We start from the raw sequence: 16,683 nt of genomic DNA, 5'->3' as shown, positions 1-16,683 counted from the left end.
AAAGTTGTGGTAGCTGGAGTCGTGCAGATAGTGACCCCCCTTGTTATGTAGCTAGATAGCTACTCTGCATCCTGCCCACCTCTGCCACATTGATGTAGTGGTACCTGGAGATGTGATAACCTGCAAGACAAATGTTAGCACAATAATAATGAGCAGTACTAATTAGTTCCTGTCCTCCCAGGACTAGGAACTAGTCAAGGTCTTAGATTAGGGATCCGAAATTGACCTAAACTGGACCAATGACTATTGTCCCCTTAACCGGGATGCGTCCTCACAAGGTCACTCTCCTCTAGTGATTTACCTTAACTTACCAACTTACCGGACATCCGGTTAGCTCGTTGACCTGTATGGACTTTATGCTAGTTATCCGGTCGGCCCGTTGACCTAGTTGGACTTCTCGCTAGATATCCGATCAGCTCGTCGACCTATCTGAACTTCGTACCAGCTATCCGGCCAGCCTCTTAACCTAGCTAGATTTCCTACTAGATATCCGGTCGGCCCGTCAACCTATATGGACTTCGTACTGCACACTTAATCATATGGTTAGATCACAACAAAGCCTAACTTAATTTACTTATCATTCATCAAAACCTGAGTTAGATCATTAGTGTAAATTGCACCAACAATCTCTTCCCTTTTGATGCAATGACAACCTCGGTTAAGTTAGGAAAAAATATACAAAGTAAGCATACAAAAAAATATGAGAAAATTATTTTTTGTTGTGAGGTTTAAGTTGTTCTAATTTTTATTTTATTTGCTAACTTAATTCCTAACCCTCCTCTTTGACATTCATCAAAAAGACATGAGTTAATAAGTAAGACAGTGAAATAAATGTTAGAGCGTATACTAAAAGTTTAGCTTTTTGTAAACATTTTAATTTGAAATAAAGAAGCACATTGGTCAAATATCTACATTTATATGCTAAGTGTAGTTGCTCAATTAATTTATATTGTAGATAACATGGTGTGTGGTGTCACACACAGAAGATCATGTTATCAATTCCTTATAAATTATAAATAGTAGATCACGACTAAGATGGAATGGAGCAAACCATTGGAATAGTCGTAGTGTAATTTGGTATTAGTTTATCTTAACTATAAAATTACACTAGTACACTCTGAGTGTATTGAGCAGGACCATTTAAGGTAAGTTCTTTTTATACTGACTGAATAAAAGAAAAAGATTTTTTGTTATTATGGAAGTATGTGCTCTTAATCCTGATATAATAACAAACACATATATCTAGTATTTATTTCTTTGACTTATCAATGGGTGAGATTTAGTTCGATAAATCAAGAGACGCGATAAGTTGGGAAATGATATTATTTATAGTGTGTGTTATTGATTATAGAAGGAAACTGTGTCCTAGTAATCTAGGTTGATAATGTCCCCAAGAGGAGCTCATAAGGATTGTCATGTAAACCCTGCAAGTTGACTTAGTCCGACATGACGATAAGGTTGAGTGGTACTACTCTTGGAGCTAGATATTAATTAACTGAGTTGTCAGTAACTCATTTAATTAGTGGACATTCGATATCTTAAACACAGGGAGATTAACACACTCATGATAAGAAGGAGCCCAAAATGTAATTTGAGATTGGTGCAGTAGTTCAATAATAATTCTTTAGTGGAATGAATTATTATTGATGAAATTAAGTTGGGTGTTCGGGGCGAACACGGGAAGCTTATTTTCATCGGGAGAGCAAAACCAATTCCTCCTCTCGGTCCCTATCGTAGCCTCTTATTTATAAACTTTTATATCCACCAAATACCCACTTTCTACCCATATTAAGGTGGTCGGCCAAGCTAGCTTGGAGCCCAAGCTAGGGTCGGCCAAAACAAGGCTAATGGGTGCAAGTTAGTGGCCGACCCTTGCTTGGATCTCAAGCTAGGTGGGCCGGCCAAAAATAAAATAAAAGGATTTTATTTTTAAAATCTTTTCTGATGTGGAAACCATGGTTTTAAAAGAGAGTTTAAAATTTAAATCTTTCCTTTTATAGCTGATCCGGTGGTCAAGGCAGGGGACCCCATTGCAAGAGGTCAACGCCACGTGGAGATCAAAGGGCCGGGGGGGTCCACCGGAGGATGATGAGCCGACCGGACTCGGAAGAAAAGGATAGATCGATCGGCTAACCGAGGAGCATCCAACAGTAAAAGGTGCCCTGACAGGGGTCGGGGTTCCTACGCTCAGTTGAAACAATGTCTAAGAGCCGAGCGGAAGGCACTCGCCCGGAAGTCTCCCCAGCCTATCAATGCAAGCGACAGGCGAGGCGTGAGGGGCGTGCCGCCCGGCCGGCGCAGGGGATGAGGGTCGTCCGACAGGCGAGGCGTGAGGGGCGTGCCGCCCGGCCGGTGCAGGGGATGAGGGTCGTCCGGACGACGGTCTCCGTCCAGCCGGACGGACGCACGTCCCGGCCGGCGGTGGGTAAAGGGGGATAGGAACCTCTTCTGACAGCCGTCAAGACGTGATTGGACTGTAGCAGTATGGCGTCAGGTAAGCTTTCTGACAGACACATACCGAAGTATGGGCTGCGGATATGTATGCGCCTCGGTGGACGCACAGGCACCCTTCCACCGTTCTATATAACGAGCCTCATACTTCGCCGGAGGTACGCGTGGAACACCTTTGGAGCTACTTTTTCCACCACTTGCTTACCTGACTTGAGCGTCGGAGGGTCGCCACCGGGAACCCCTTCCCGGCCCGACTTCTGTGCAGGTTCGCCGGAGCTTCGTGCCTCCAGTCGAAGATCCACGTCAGCAGTCGGAAAGCGCCCCGCGCCCAGCGTCCGTTGATTCAGCATTCGGACAGGATCAAGCTTTATAAGGGCGGCCGCTATCAATTTCAGCCGTCCGATCCAGGTCGTCGATAACGAGGTCATCATCCAGCCGTTCATTTCAAATGACGGTTGTCCCATCGGAAGTGACGCCACCGCCATGCCCTGACAAGAGAAAGGTAGCCACGTGTCAGCAAGTTACGGGTTAACGCACATGGTTGACAGATGCCTCGGCATAATTTCCAAGGCACTGGCAAGATATCGCCGAATGGCCCAGCAACCCTCAGCCTATCCGAGTGGACTAAGGTATCGGTCGCCACTCGATCAGCTCGGCAGTCCAGTCAGTCGGACTTCGCCTCCTTCGACTAGACTTGAGGGGAAGGCAAGTGATTCGGTGGTCAAGGCAGGGGACCCCATTGCAAGAGGTCAACGCCACGTGGAGATCAAAGGGCCGGGGGGGTCCACCGGAGGAGGATGAGCCGACCGGACTCGGAAGAAAAGGATAGACCGATCGGCTAACCGAGGAGCATCCAACAGTAAAAGGTGCCCTGATAGGGGTCGGGGTTCCGACGCTCAGTTGAAACAATGTCTAAGAGCCGAGCGGAAGGCACTCACCCGGAAGTCTCCCCAGCCTATCAATGCAAGCGACAGGCGAGGCGTGAGGGGCGTGCCGCCCGGCCGGTGCAGGGGATGAGGGCCGTCCGGAAGACGGTCTCCGTCCAGCCGGACGGACGCACGTCCCGGCCGGCGGTGGGTAAAGGGGGATAGGAACCTCTTCTGACAGCCGTCAAGTCCTATGGATAGGTCATACTCCAAGTCTGACAACGAGGTGTTCTGTTGTCCCATCGAAGACGTGATTGGACTGTAGCAGTATGACGTCAGGTAAGCTTTCTGACAGACACATACCAAAGTATGGGCTGCGGACATGTATGTGCCTCAATGGACGCACAGGAACCCTTCCACCGTTCTATATAACGAGCCTCATACTTCGCCGGAGGTACGCGTGGAACACCTTTGGAGCTACTTTTTCCACCACTTGCTTACCTGACTTGAGCGTCGGAGGGTCGCCGCCGGGAACCCCTTCCCGGCCCGACTTCTGTGCAGGTTCGCCGGAGCTTCGTGCCTCCAGTCGAAGATCCACGTCAGCAGTCGGAAAGCGCCCCGCGCCCAGCGTCCGTTGATTCAGCATTCAGACAGGATCAATAGCTTTCTACAAAAGATTAAGTGGAAGGTTTGATATCTTTCCTTATTTGTAGTTAAAAGGAAGATTTTAATTTTTGATAAACTTTCCTTTTTTTTAACCATCCTCATGATTTAAAAGAGGGTTTTAAAATTAAATCTTTCCTTTTATAGTTTCTACAAAGATTAAGAAAAGATTTGATATCTTTCCTTATTTGTAGATTGAAAGGAAGATTTTAATTTTAGAGAAAACTTTCGTTTTTGTAAATCATCCACATGTTTTAATAGAGAGATTTTAATTTATAAAAATTTATTTTTATGACCAACCATGAAGGGAATTTATTTAATAGAGAAGTTTTTATTTAAAAATTTTTGGAAACAAATTAGGAAGTTTTAATTTTGTGATTAAAACTTTCCTTATTTGGAGGGAATAAGGTGGTCAGCCATTAGAGGTTTGATAAGGAAATTTTAATTAAATTTTCCTTCTTAAACATTGGCAAAGAATATAAGGAATTTTTATTTATTAAACTTTCTTTATTTGCCAAGACCGAGGAATATAAAAGAGAGGGTAGAGGTGTCTCACCTTAGAACACATATTCTAGTATTCCTCTCTTCTATTCCTTGGTGGTGTGGCCGGACCTCTCATCCTTCATCTTCTCTTATTCTTCTTCCTTGGTGGCCGACGACATCTCATCTCAAGGAGCTTGGTGGTGGCCAGATCTTGTTAGAGGAAGAAGGAGAGATAGGAGGCTTTGTTTCTAGCATCCCTTGGAGCTTGAAGGTTGGTGGTCGAAACTTGCAAGGAGGAAGGTGGTGGTGGTTCTCGTCTCGTTAGATCGTTGCCCACACAACGTCCGAGATAAGAAGAGGAATACGATAAAAGATCAAGAGGTTGTTGCTTACAAAGAAAGGTATAATTAGTAATTCTATTCCGCATCATACTAGTTTTCTTTGTATAGATTTTGAAATACCAAACACAAGAGACATATGATTCTAGGTTTCAAATTTGTGATTCGAGTTTGTGTTTCTTTTGTTTTTTTGAACTTGTGATTCGATTGTTCCTTTTAGTTAAACCTAGGGTTACTATAAGGAAATTAAATATTAAATTTCATTGAAAGGTTTTGTCTAGGAAGTGGTGGATGCTCCCATACCCAAGAATGCCTAGTACCTCGCCATGTTTAACCTAGAAGCCGATTTCTGAAATTAATATTTAATTGAATTTGTAACATAGGTGGATTTGGATCAATAATGTTAAGCATCGTTTGCGTTCCAAGTCTAAACCTCTAAGAACAGATAAGTTGAGTTTGAAATCAATAATGTTAAGTTCCGTTTGCGATTCCAAATTTAATTTTTAAAGAACACAATAGGTTGTTAGGAATGGTTCAGGACTTGTACAAAATTTTTATACAGGAGAACTGGTATGATATTCCGAGTATCAACCAACAACAAAAACTTGTTCAAAAAATAGGCAATAAAAATGAGGTTCAGAGTTATGGGGGATGTACTTAACGAAAAAAAATAAAGGTTTGCAATATACTTGTAGTTCTTTAAAAACTAATTGTAAAGTCTAAATAATTATTAAGAAACTTTAAAGAAATAAGTTTTGCAAAAAAAAAAAATCAAGATAAACCTTTTTCAAGATTTAAACTTTTAAAAGATTATTTTTTGCAAAAGTGAAACTTTTTCAAAAATTTTCAAGGAAAAAACTTTTCAAGTTTGTTTAAAAGTAGTTTGCAAAAATTAAAGTAGTTAGTTTTCAAGACCATCATAATTTTGTCAAACTTTGGATATTTTAAAATGTGTCAAGAATAATTTTCAAAATAGAACTTTGAAAAGTATAGGCGTGTTTTCGAAAAACATCTTTTAGAAATTTTTTGAAAAAAAACATTTTTGAAAAAATATAAATATGTTTAAAATATCTATTCAAAGCAAAAATTTGAAAGTCATTTTTAAATATCCTCCCCCTGAATCCGACATTATTTCAAATTAATCTAATCAACTATAAATTATCCTTAACTGTTTACCCGTTAGTTGCTAACTAACTATTAGAAAATAGCAGTGTTCACTTGGTTAGTCAGGTTAGGTCTTTTTATTCAGTTAATGTTTAACTAACTTAGATTACTTAACCTGATCACTATAAATTTTGTATTTAACGTCCAGACTTATGTTGAAGTACTGATATAAACATCTTAAGTTCAGGCAATCTGCCTATGCATCTCACCCCTTTCTAAGTTTGGCAATACACAAACAAGGTAGCCCTAATGTGTTAGTGAGATGTTCAAGTCCTAAATCTAAAGGAATATGCTTTCTATGGAGTTGATCTAGACTAGGGCAAAAATTGATTTTAAAAATTCTAAAAATAAGAGAATTTTGAAAAAAAAAAATTACCCTAGAATTTGCAAAAATTTTGAAAATAATTTTAAAATTAGTAGTCCTAGTCTATGAAACACATTCCTAATTTTAACAAATAGATTGAAAGAAAAAACTGACTGAAAATAGTAAGTCAAATAATATACAATTCATAATAGTGTATGTAACATGATCAGGTCTGATCATCATCAGTAGGTGGTGGTGGTAGGGGTCGCTCAGGTGCGTGAAAGCATGAAGAATCTACTCAAATCTGGTGGTCATGTCATCTCAGAGAGAAGTAAATCCAGTGTTCATATCCCCTCGGAGTGTGTTGAATTCATCTGAAACTGACTGCCAAAGTTGTACGGAGGACTCCTCAAGTCGAGCGAGTCGATCCTCGAAGGATAGAGAAGTCGAGGGTTGGGTCGAGGTCGAGGGCTAGATCGAAGTCGGAGGATATCCAAATATCTCCTCAGCCGTAAACTCTGGCCACTCATCTCCCTCAACTGGAATAATAGGTGGAAAGTCATCCTCGGCCTCGACTGGTATGGCTGGCTGCGGCCCACCTCTCCAAGCTAGAACCCCCTGAGCAATGATGTCCATATGCATTAAGGCTAGCTGACGTTGACCAAACTCGTCATATGCACTAAGGGAACTAGACATACCCTGGGTCATATCTATTTCTATGGTCGAAAATATGTATGTTAAGATGTGACAATAGGGCATATGAACCTGACACCTAATGACGAGACTGGATGCATGTATGACATTATGAAACACATGTAATGCAATGTCAATGTCTAAATACTGACAAAGAGCATACAAAAAGAAAGAATGAGAGAGTTGCATCATTGTAGCATCGTGAGATGTGATCGATAAAATGCATGTGGTCAAGACTCAATATAGAATATAGTCCTGGACCCTAAGGGAGAGTGACCTAAAGTCAGTCACTGTAGGTAGTCTCTCCTCCCAAAAAATACATATAGATAGTATCTAATATAATATGGGAGTAAGGCTTGCTAAATGGCAGATCCCTACCTGTTAGGATGTATACTAAAAGCCTAGCTTTTTGTATGAACATAAGAATCACATTGGTCCAATATCTACATTTATGTTAAATGTAGTTGTCCATTTAATTTATATTATAGATAACATGGTGTGTTGTGTCATACAGAAGATCATGTTATCAGTTCCTTATAAATTATAAATAGTAGCTCACAACTAAGATGGAATAGGACAAACCATTGGAATGGTTGTAGTGTAATTTGGTATTAGTTTATCTTAACTATAAAATTATACTATTACACTATGTGTGTATTGAGCAGGATCATTTGAGGTTGTTTCTTTTTATACTGACTACATAAAAGAACAAAACCTCTATTATTATGGATGTGTGTACTCTTAATCCCGATATAATTACAAGCACATATACTTAGTATTTATTTTTTTTAATTTATCAATGGGTGAGATTTAGTTCGTTAAATCAATAGGTCCGATAAGTTGGGAAATATATTATTTATATGGTGTGTTGTTGATTATAGAAGGAAATTGTGTCCTAGTAATCTAGGTTGATGATGTCCCCTTGAGAATTGTTGGTGCAATATCCCTCAGGTCAAGGTTGACATGACTGACTAAGCTTGAGTCTTGGTTTGGGTTTCGATGTTTGACAATACAAGACTTCGATGATATGGACAAGTGCAGGTGCAGTTGTTCATTTGGGGAGATTGTTTGGTGCAATTCCCCTCTGATCATGGTCTGATCAGGTTGGTTGAAGAAGAGTCAAGTAGGTCAAGGTTGACCAGTTACTTGACTAGGAAGTCCTAATTGGGATGTTAGGCAGAAGGAAAATCCTGGTGAGTGAAGCCAGGTGAAAGACTTAGTGAGTGAAGCTAGGCAGAAGGAAAATCCTGGTGAGTGAAGCCAGGTGAAAGACCTAGTGAGTGAAGCTAGGCAGAAGAAAAATCCTGGTGAGTGAAGCCAGGTGAAAGACCTAGTGAGTGAAGCTAGGCAGAAGGAAAATTCTGGTGAGTGAAGCTAGGTGAAAGACCTAGTGAGTGAAGCTAGGCAGAAGGAAAATCCTGGTGAGTGAAGCCAGGTGAAAGACCTAGTGAGTGAAGCTAGGCAGGTTGAAAGTCCTGGTGAGTGAAGCCATGCAAGGGAAAATCCAGATGGATCAAGGCTGATCGGACATCTGATGTTGGGAAGTCCAAGTAGGTCAAAGGATTGACCGGATACTTGGCATGATGAGGAAAAGTCCAAGTGGGTCAAAGGGATTGACCGGACACTTGGTAAGGGAGTCCTAGCAGGTCAAGGGTGACCGGATGCTAGGTATGATGAACCAACAGGTCATGGATTGACCGGATGTTGGTTTGGGGGGCTTGAGACTTGATTTTGGGCAAAAACCAATGTCTGGATCGATCAGCCGATCGATTGGCTGATGCCCAATCGATCGGCCGATCGATTGGGAAGGTCCCCACGACAAGTCTCGAGTGGGCAAGTCGCAGAGCGCACAGAACGTCTTTGGATCGATCGACTGATCGATCCAGAGACCTCAATCGATTAGTGGATCGATTGGGGTGGCACGTTTTTACGCGATAAAGGCTGGATCGATCAGCCGATCGATCCAGGCATTTCTCGCAGAGTACAGAGGCGCTCTGGATCGATCGACCTATCGATCCAAAGCCTCCCCGATCGATTGGGAGCAATCCAATCAATCGGGATCCGACCGTTGGCGTCGTATTTAGCTGCAGGCGTTCGATTCCTTCGGCAGAACTTCACCGATTCATTTCAGATCTTCACTGTGCTCCCAGAGCTTCTCCATAAAGTTCAGATCGCCAGTTCTTGAAGGTTCTTGGAGGTTTTTCAAGTCAAGAGGCGGATCTACAACTGAAGAAGAAAGCTAGGGTTAGGGTTTTCTATACTCATTGCAAGCTTTTGCTTGTATTTGTGTATCCTTTCCCTTTCTTCTTGTAGTGTGAACTTGTAGGGCTTCTCCGCCTTTGGTAGTTACCGAAAAGGAGTGTTCATTAGTGGAGGTATGTGTGAGTGTGTGGATCCTTGGACTAGTCACCTCCTTTGGAGGTGGATACCAAGTAAATCTACTTGTTAGCGTTGTGTGTGTTGTTTCTTGTATATTTTCGCTGCACATCTTTGAAGAAACAAGCAACGCCGACCACGAGCACGCGACGAGCTATTCACCCCCTAGCTATATTTCGGTCCCAACAAGAAGCTTATAAGGACTATCATGTAAACCCTGTAGGTGGATTTAGTCTGACATGATAATGAAGTTGCGAGGTACTACTCTTGGAGCTAGATATTAATTAAGTGAGTTGTCAGTAACTCATTTAATCAGTGGACATTCGATATCTTAAACACAGGGAGATTAATACACTCATGATAAGAAGGAGCCCATAATGTAATTTGGGATTGGTGCGGTAGTTCAATAATAACTCTTTAGTGGTATGAGTTATTATTGATGAACTTGAGTTGGGTGTTCGGGGCGAATACAGGAAGCTCAAGCTTATCGGGAGCCCAAAACTAATTTCTCCTCTCGGTCCCTATTGTAGTCTCTATTAAGCCTTGTATCCACAAAGTCCATTTCTTACCCCAAGTAATAGGTCGGACACATCCTTGCTTGGAGCAAGGGGGGCCGGCCAAGCATTAATTTGGAGCCAAGTAGTTGTCGACCAAGCTTGGTGTCCAAGCTAGGGGCCGACCACATAAAAATAAAAGGGAGTTTTTAATTTTGTGTTAAAAAATTTTCCTTTTATAGCCATCCTCATAGTTTTAAAAGAGAGTTTTAAAATTTTAAAATCTTTCCTTTTATAGCTATCTACAAATGATTAAAGAGAGATTTTAATTTTCTTAAAATCTTTCCTTATTTGTAGTTATCTATAATGTTTAAAAGAGATATTTTAATTTTTGATAAAACTTTTCTTTTTTGTAACCATGATTTTAAAAGAGAAGTTTTAATTAATCTTTACTTTTTTGTAGATGTCTGCATGATTTAAAAGAGAGAAATTAATTTTAAAACTTTCCTTTATTGCCATGTACAATAGGAAATTTAGAAAAGAGAGATTTTAATTGTTGTTAAAATTTCCTTTTTAATGGGAGGTCACAAATAAGGAAGTTTTAATTATGTTTAAAACTTTCATTTTTTGTCATGATCAAGGATTATAAAAGAGAGGGAGAGGGTGCCTCATGAGGAGATATATAACCTAAGCCTTGCCTCCTCTTCTATTGTGGCCAAAACCCTCTTCTTCAATCCTTGGTGGCCAGCCTTTGCTTCTCTTCTTTCTCCTTGTTTTCTTTCTCTCAAGGTCGGCGGCACATCAAAGAAGTTCCATCTCCTTGGTGGTCGGCTACTTGGAGGAGAAGAAGAAGAAGATAAGGTATTTTTCTATTTTGGCATCCCTTGGTGGCTCGAGAGTTTTGGAGGAGAATAAATGGTTTGGGTGGATTCCATATTGGTAGATCGTTGCCCACACAACGTCCAAGAGGAGGAGAGAAATACAACAGAAGATCAAGAGGTCATTAGCTATAAAGAAAGGTATAACTAATTAATTGTTTCCGTTTCGAATTAATTAGTTAGTTTTCTTTGTATGGTTTCTGAAACACCAACACAAGAGGCTAGCGATTTTATGTTTCGATTTCGTGCTATCGATTTTGTATTTCGATTTTGCGTTTCGATCTTGTGTTTCTATTGTAGTCTCTGTAGTTAAACCTAGGGTTACTGTAAGAAGTTAAATATCCAATTTCTTTGAAAGACTTTGTCTAGAAAGTGGTGGATGATCCCATAACCAAGAAGGCCTAGTGCCTCGCTATGTTTAACCTGGAAGTCAATCTTTGAATTAGATATTTAATCAACTTCTGTAATATGGTTTAACTTAGGAAGATCACATCGGTTAAACTTGGAGTAAAAATGTTAAGTATCATTTTCAATCCAAGTTTAACTTTTAAAGAGCAACTTGGATTAATAATGTTAAGCATCGTTTGCAATCCAAGTCTAACTTCAGTAGAGCACATGGGTAGCTAGGTAAGTTCTGTGCTTGTACAAATTTTTGTACAGGGGAAACAGAACGGTGTTCCGAGTAGCAACCAACACTACTAGGGTAGCACAAAAATATGCATGCATATCTCCTAAGTCCTAAACTATAATATAATAAGGTGGGAAAAAAATGAAAATCCTTTCCACCAACTCTGGTGGAGTAGGTTAGGTCTGTTAGAGCAATCTGGGTACCCTAGGTTTTGATATTTGGGCAAAGATTTAAGTTAGGTTTGTTGTTGTATTTGATATGCATTGTGAGTGTGCAGGATACAAGTACAACAAGGAAAGTCCAAGGGTGATCTTGGCAAAGGAGAAAAGTCCAAGGATGAGTCTTGACAGTGTAAGTCCAAGCTTGTAGTCTTACGTAAGTCCAAGTGTGACTTAACAATGAATGAAGTCTTGGAGGCGCGACCTCTTGGCAAAGGAAGACCCAACAACAATGACAAGACCGACGAAAGCTCCAGAAGGCAAGACGTGAAGGATAGGGAGGCATCCGAGGGGCGCAAGACTGATGGAGGGGGCTAGAAGGCTAGGTCTAGGTTAGTCGGGCGAGGACGAGTGTTGAGTGAATGTACTCGGGGGTTAAATCCTAGGATTAAGGTTTTACTATGGCATTACTACAGCAGTATTATAGCGTTACTGTAGTAGTACTGTTGCAGTCGATTGGTGTTTTCATCAGTCGACTGGTAATAGACCGTTGGCTTGTAACGGTCATATTTCACTTACGACCAGTCGACTGATGGTTGTACCAGTCGACTGGTGGCAGGGAAAAAGTAGGTGTTTTCCTCCCTAACTCTATTTAATAGAGCTCGGGGTGTTTGGCCAAGGTTGACGAAATTAGTTGTGGTTAACCTTAATTAGAGTCTCCAAGTGCCCAAGTGATCTAACGTGCTTATACGAGGTTGTGGCGAGGTTTCTCCACCCACAAGGAGCTACACGAGCTAGCCAGAAGTTCTTCGGGGAATCATCCACCGACGGATCGGGATCATCCACTTTACGGATAACCGTGGAGTAGGAGCTTTATCTCCGAACCACGTTAAATCAATGTGTTAGGTTTGTTTTCTATTGTTAGTATTTGATTTTGTATTCTGCTGTACGTAATAACCATTGTAGGAAGCGACGTTTTGGGTGAGACGTTATTCACCCCCCTAGCGGACGTCAAGGTCTCAATAAGGTCATCTATCTTTTCTAAATTGTTATAGAACTGAGCACACAAATCGAGATTTATTGCATGACTGCATTAAACCAGTTTATCTAACTGGTAGTGCTCAATAATTTGTGTGATAGGGGTGCAATATTGAGTAAAAAAGGTTCTATTTAAGTACATAGATTTCAGGACAACATGCGTATGATGTAAAAAAGATAACATAAGCTATTCAGTAGGAAATCTAGCATCAGTAGATGGAGTATTACTAGTCCTAGGGGTAACATGTCATCTTTTCCTAATTTTATACAAGCATATAAACATAAATTGACAAAGAAAACTCATAAGAACTGAGGATTAACAAGATAAACTAAGTTGAGGTTACCTAAGAGGCATTTTGAGGTTTTGGGGTTGAAAATGTTGAGAAATCGTGGCTGGAAGGCGCCTTGTTGCGTTTGAGATCGCGAACAAAAAACCTTCTGTTCGCTGGAAAAACGCTCCTTGAAGGCGCCTTCAAGTTTAATGGAAGGCGCCTTCCATAGGTTATGGAGGGCACCTTCAAGCGACTGAAGACGCCTTCCACCGCTTAAGCGGGATTTTTCCCGACTCTCCTGAGGGTGTCTCCGATGGTGTCGGAGGCACCTTATTTTTAATTTGAGATTTTAAATTTTAAGTTTAATTTAAGTTTAAGTTTAATTTTAAATTTCAGATTAATTTTTAATTTTAAATTGAAGTTCAATTTTAAATTTAAATTTAAATTTTAAGTTTAATTTTAATTTTAATTTTAATTTTTAATTTTAATTTTTATTTTAAATTTTAAATTTTTTATTTTTAATTTTAAGTTCTAAGTTTAATTTTTTATTTTTTATTTTAAGTTAAAATTTTAATTTTAAGTTCTAAGTTTAATTTTTTATTTTTTATTTTTAGTTTTAAGTTAAATTTTTATTTTTTAATTATAAGTTAAATTTTTATTTTTTAATTTTAAGTTTAATTTTTAATTTTAAGTTTAATTTTTAATTTTTAATTTAATTTAAATTTTTAATTTTTAATCTTAAATTTTAAGTTAAATTTTTATTTTTATTTTTAAATTTTAAGTATAATTTTTAATTTTAAATATAATTTAAAGTCCTTAGTCATCTCACCCGATCTACGTTTTCAATCAGAGAATCTTATAATTTTATGAGATGAGTTAAGTTTAATTTCAGGATTTGGTTTATCTTTGTATTAGATTGATGTTTAGCTTTAGATTCAATAAACAGACATTCTTTGGATAAATTTTTCGGCTATGGTGAGTCACCAGGACATCATTAGAGTAACCATACCGTCAAAGTTTTCCAAATAGTCCTATCCACTGAACTTAGTACAAAACCATGGTCAAACTATTTAGGATTCGTAAGGGGTAGCTTCAATTAATTCCACTAAGTCACATGCACCAGGTCGAAGTCATATCTACCTAGACATGCATAGACAGAGTTTTTCTAACCTACTATTATCCAAAACTTCACCAGTACATTTGTCAAGTTAAACTATTGTGCCTATTTTAGCTAGTCTTAATTGTTGGCGCAGCGAGCCGGTAAGAGGGGAGGGGTGAATTGACTGAAACAAAAAAAACCTCCTCGTTCTTTCAACTCTAAAAATGCAACAATAATAAAATAACAGAACTAAAGAAGACCCAGCAGTTTACTTGGTTACAACCTGAATGGTTGTTAATCCAAGGCGGTTGAACAATTCACTAAGAATCTCCTTATTTGAAGACGGAGAAGCATTCACTACAACAAAAGTGACTTTCCGCAGCGCATCATCAACGGCGTGCAATTAAAGTACGCTGTTAATAATAGTTTTTACGGCGTGCCTAATTATGTGTGCTGCGGATAGTATAATATTGATACAAATGACAGCGTGCAGAAAAAGTACGCTGTTAATAAACTCTTCTACGGCGTGCAAAGTGCGCTGTTAAAACTTAATATTAACAGCGCGCGGAGCGCGCTATTAATAATTATTATATATATAAATAATGGCATACAAAAATGTATGCTGTAAATAAATATTATAAATGACAGCGTGCAAAACAAGTACGCTGTTAATAAACTTTTCTACGACGTGCAAAGTGCGCTGTTAAAATTTAATATTAACAGCGCGCTCCACGCGCTGTTAATAATTATTATATATATAAATAACGGCATACAAAAATGTATGTTATAAATAAATACTATAAAATATTAGCAGCATGCAATATGCGCCGTTAATAATCTTTAAAATTTTTTAAATATTTAATCAAAAATTTTTGCGTTGAAACAAACCTCCGTGAATATTTTTCCGCGCATCCTCATTTGCCCTTGAATCATATCCTCATGCCTGAAATAGCTCCTCACGCCCAAAACCTAAATTCGCGACCACCTCCTCACGCGTAGCTCCTGCCGCCGGAACCTCCCTGCCGCATCTCCTCTCCGCCAACATTTTTGCCCACCCCTCTCCGGCTAAATCCTCTCAGCCGAAGCCCTCCTCCTCACGCTAACTCTCTCCACCAAAGCCCTCTCTGCCGAAGTTCTCCTCACGTGAACTCCCTCAGCCAAAACCTCTCTGCCGCAACCCTAAACTCCTCTCTGCCGTGTTGGAATGTATACTGAAAGTCTAAGCTTTGTAAACATTCATTAAGAATAAAGAATCACATTTGGTCTAATTATCTACATTTGTAGTTGTTCATTTAATTTATATTGTAGATAACATAGTATGTGGTGTCACATACAGAAGATGATGTTATCAGTACCTTATAAATTATAAACAGTAGCTCACGACCGAAATGGAAAGGAACAAACCATTAGAAGGTCGTAGTGTAATTAGGTATCAGTTTATCTTGACTGTATAATTACACTAGTACACTCAGAGTGTATTGAGTAGGACCATTTGAGGTCGTTTCTTTTATACTGACTTTATAAAGAAACAAAGACCTCGGTTATTATGGAAGTGTGTGCTCTTAATCCTAATATAATAACAAGCACATATATTTGATATTTATTTCTTTAATTTATCAATGGGTGAGATTTAGTTCGATAAATCAATAAGCCCGATAAGTTGGGAAATGGTATCACTTATAGTGTGTGTTGTTGATTATAGAAGGAAACTGTGTCCTAGAGATACTAGGTTGAGAATGTCCTCAAGAGGAGCTCATAAAGATTGTCATGTTAAACCCTGCAGGTGGATTTAGTCCGACATGATAATAAGGTTGAGTGGTACTACTCTTGGACTTAGATATTAATTAAATGAGTTGTCAGTGACTCACTTAATTAGTGGACATTCGATATCTTAAACACAGGGAGACTAACACACTCATAATAAGAAGGAGCCCAAAAATGTAATTTGGGATTGGTGCGGTAGTTCAATGATAGTTCTCTAGTGGAATGAATTATCATTGATAAAATTAAGTTGTGTGTTCGGGGCGAACACGGGATGCTTAATTTTATCGGGAGACCAAAACCAATTCCTCCTCTCGGTCCCTATCGTAGCCTCTTATTTATAGAGTTCTATACCCACCTTCTATACCCACCCAATAGGGGCCGGCCAAGCTAGCTTGGGAACCAAGCTAGGGCCGGCCTAGGTATATTATTGGGTGGCCGGCCCTAGCTTGAACCCAAGCTAGTAGGGCCGGCCAAAATAAATTAAAAAAGAAATTTAATTTTAATTTTTATTATTATGTGGAAGATATAATTTAAAGAGAATTAAAATTAAAATATCTCTCTTGTAATAGATCTACAAAAGATTAAAGAAAAAGATTAGATCTCTTTCCTTATTTGTAGATTGGAGAGATGTTTTATTTTCTCTTTAAATATTATCCACATGTTGATAAAATTAAAATTATAGAAATTTCCTTTTTATCAACCATGAAGGGATTTTGAAGAGAAATTAAATTTACAAGAACAAATAAGAAAATTTTTGTTGATTGGAAATTTTTCTTCTCTTTAAATTGTGGCCGGCCATATGAATTTAATGGGGAGTTTTTATTTTATTAATTCCTCATTAATTCATATTAAGGAAAGCTATTGATATTATTTTTAATAAGTTTCCTTAATTGTCAAGGCCAAGGATTATAAAAGAGGGGGTTAAAGTGCCTTGAATAGAGACAATATTTTATTTTTCTCTCCCTCTTTTCTTATTCTTGTGGCCGGCCCTAGCCTTTCTCCTTTCTTCTCTTT

Source organism: Zingiber officinale, chromosome 3B (genome assembly GCF_018446385.1).
Source record: "Zingiber officinale cultivar Zhangliang chromosome 3B, Zo_v1.1, whole genome shotgun sequence".
NCBI classification, from domain to species: Eukaryota; Viridiplantae; Streptophyta; class Magnoliopsida; order Zingiberales; family Zingiberaceae; genus Zingiber; species Zingiber officinale.
The sequence above is the reverse complement of the archived record's forward strand: the minus strand, read 5'-3'. Positions refer to the sequence as shown.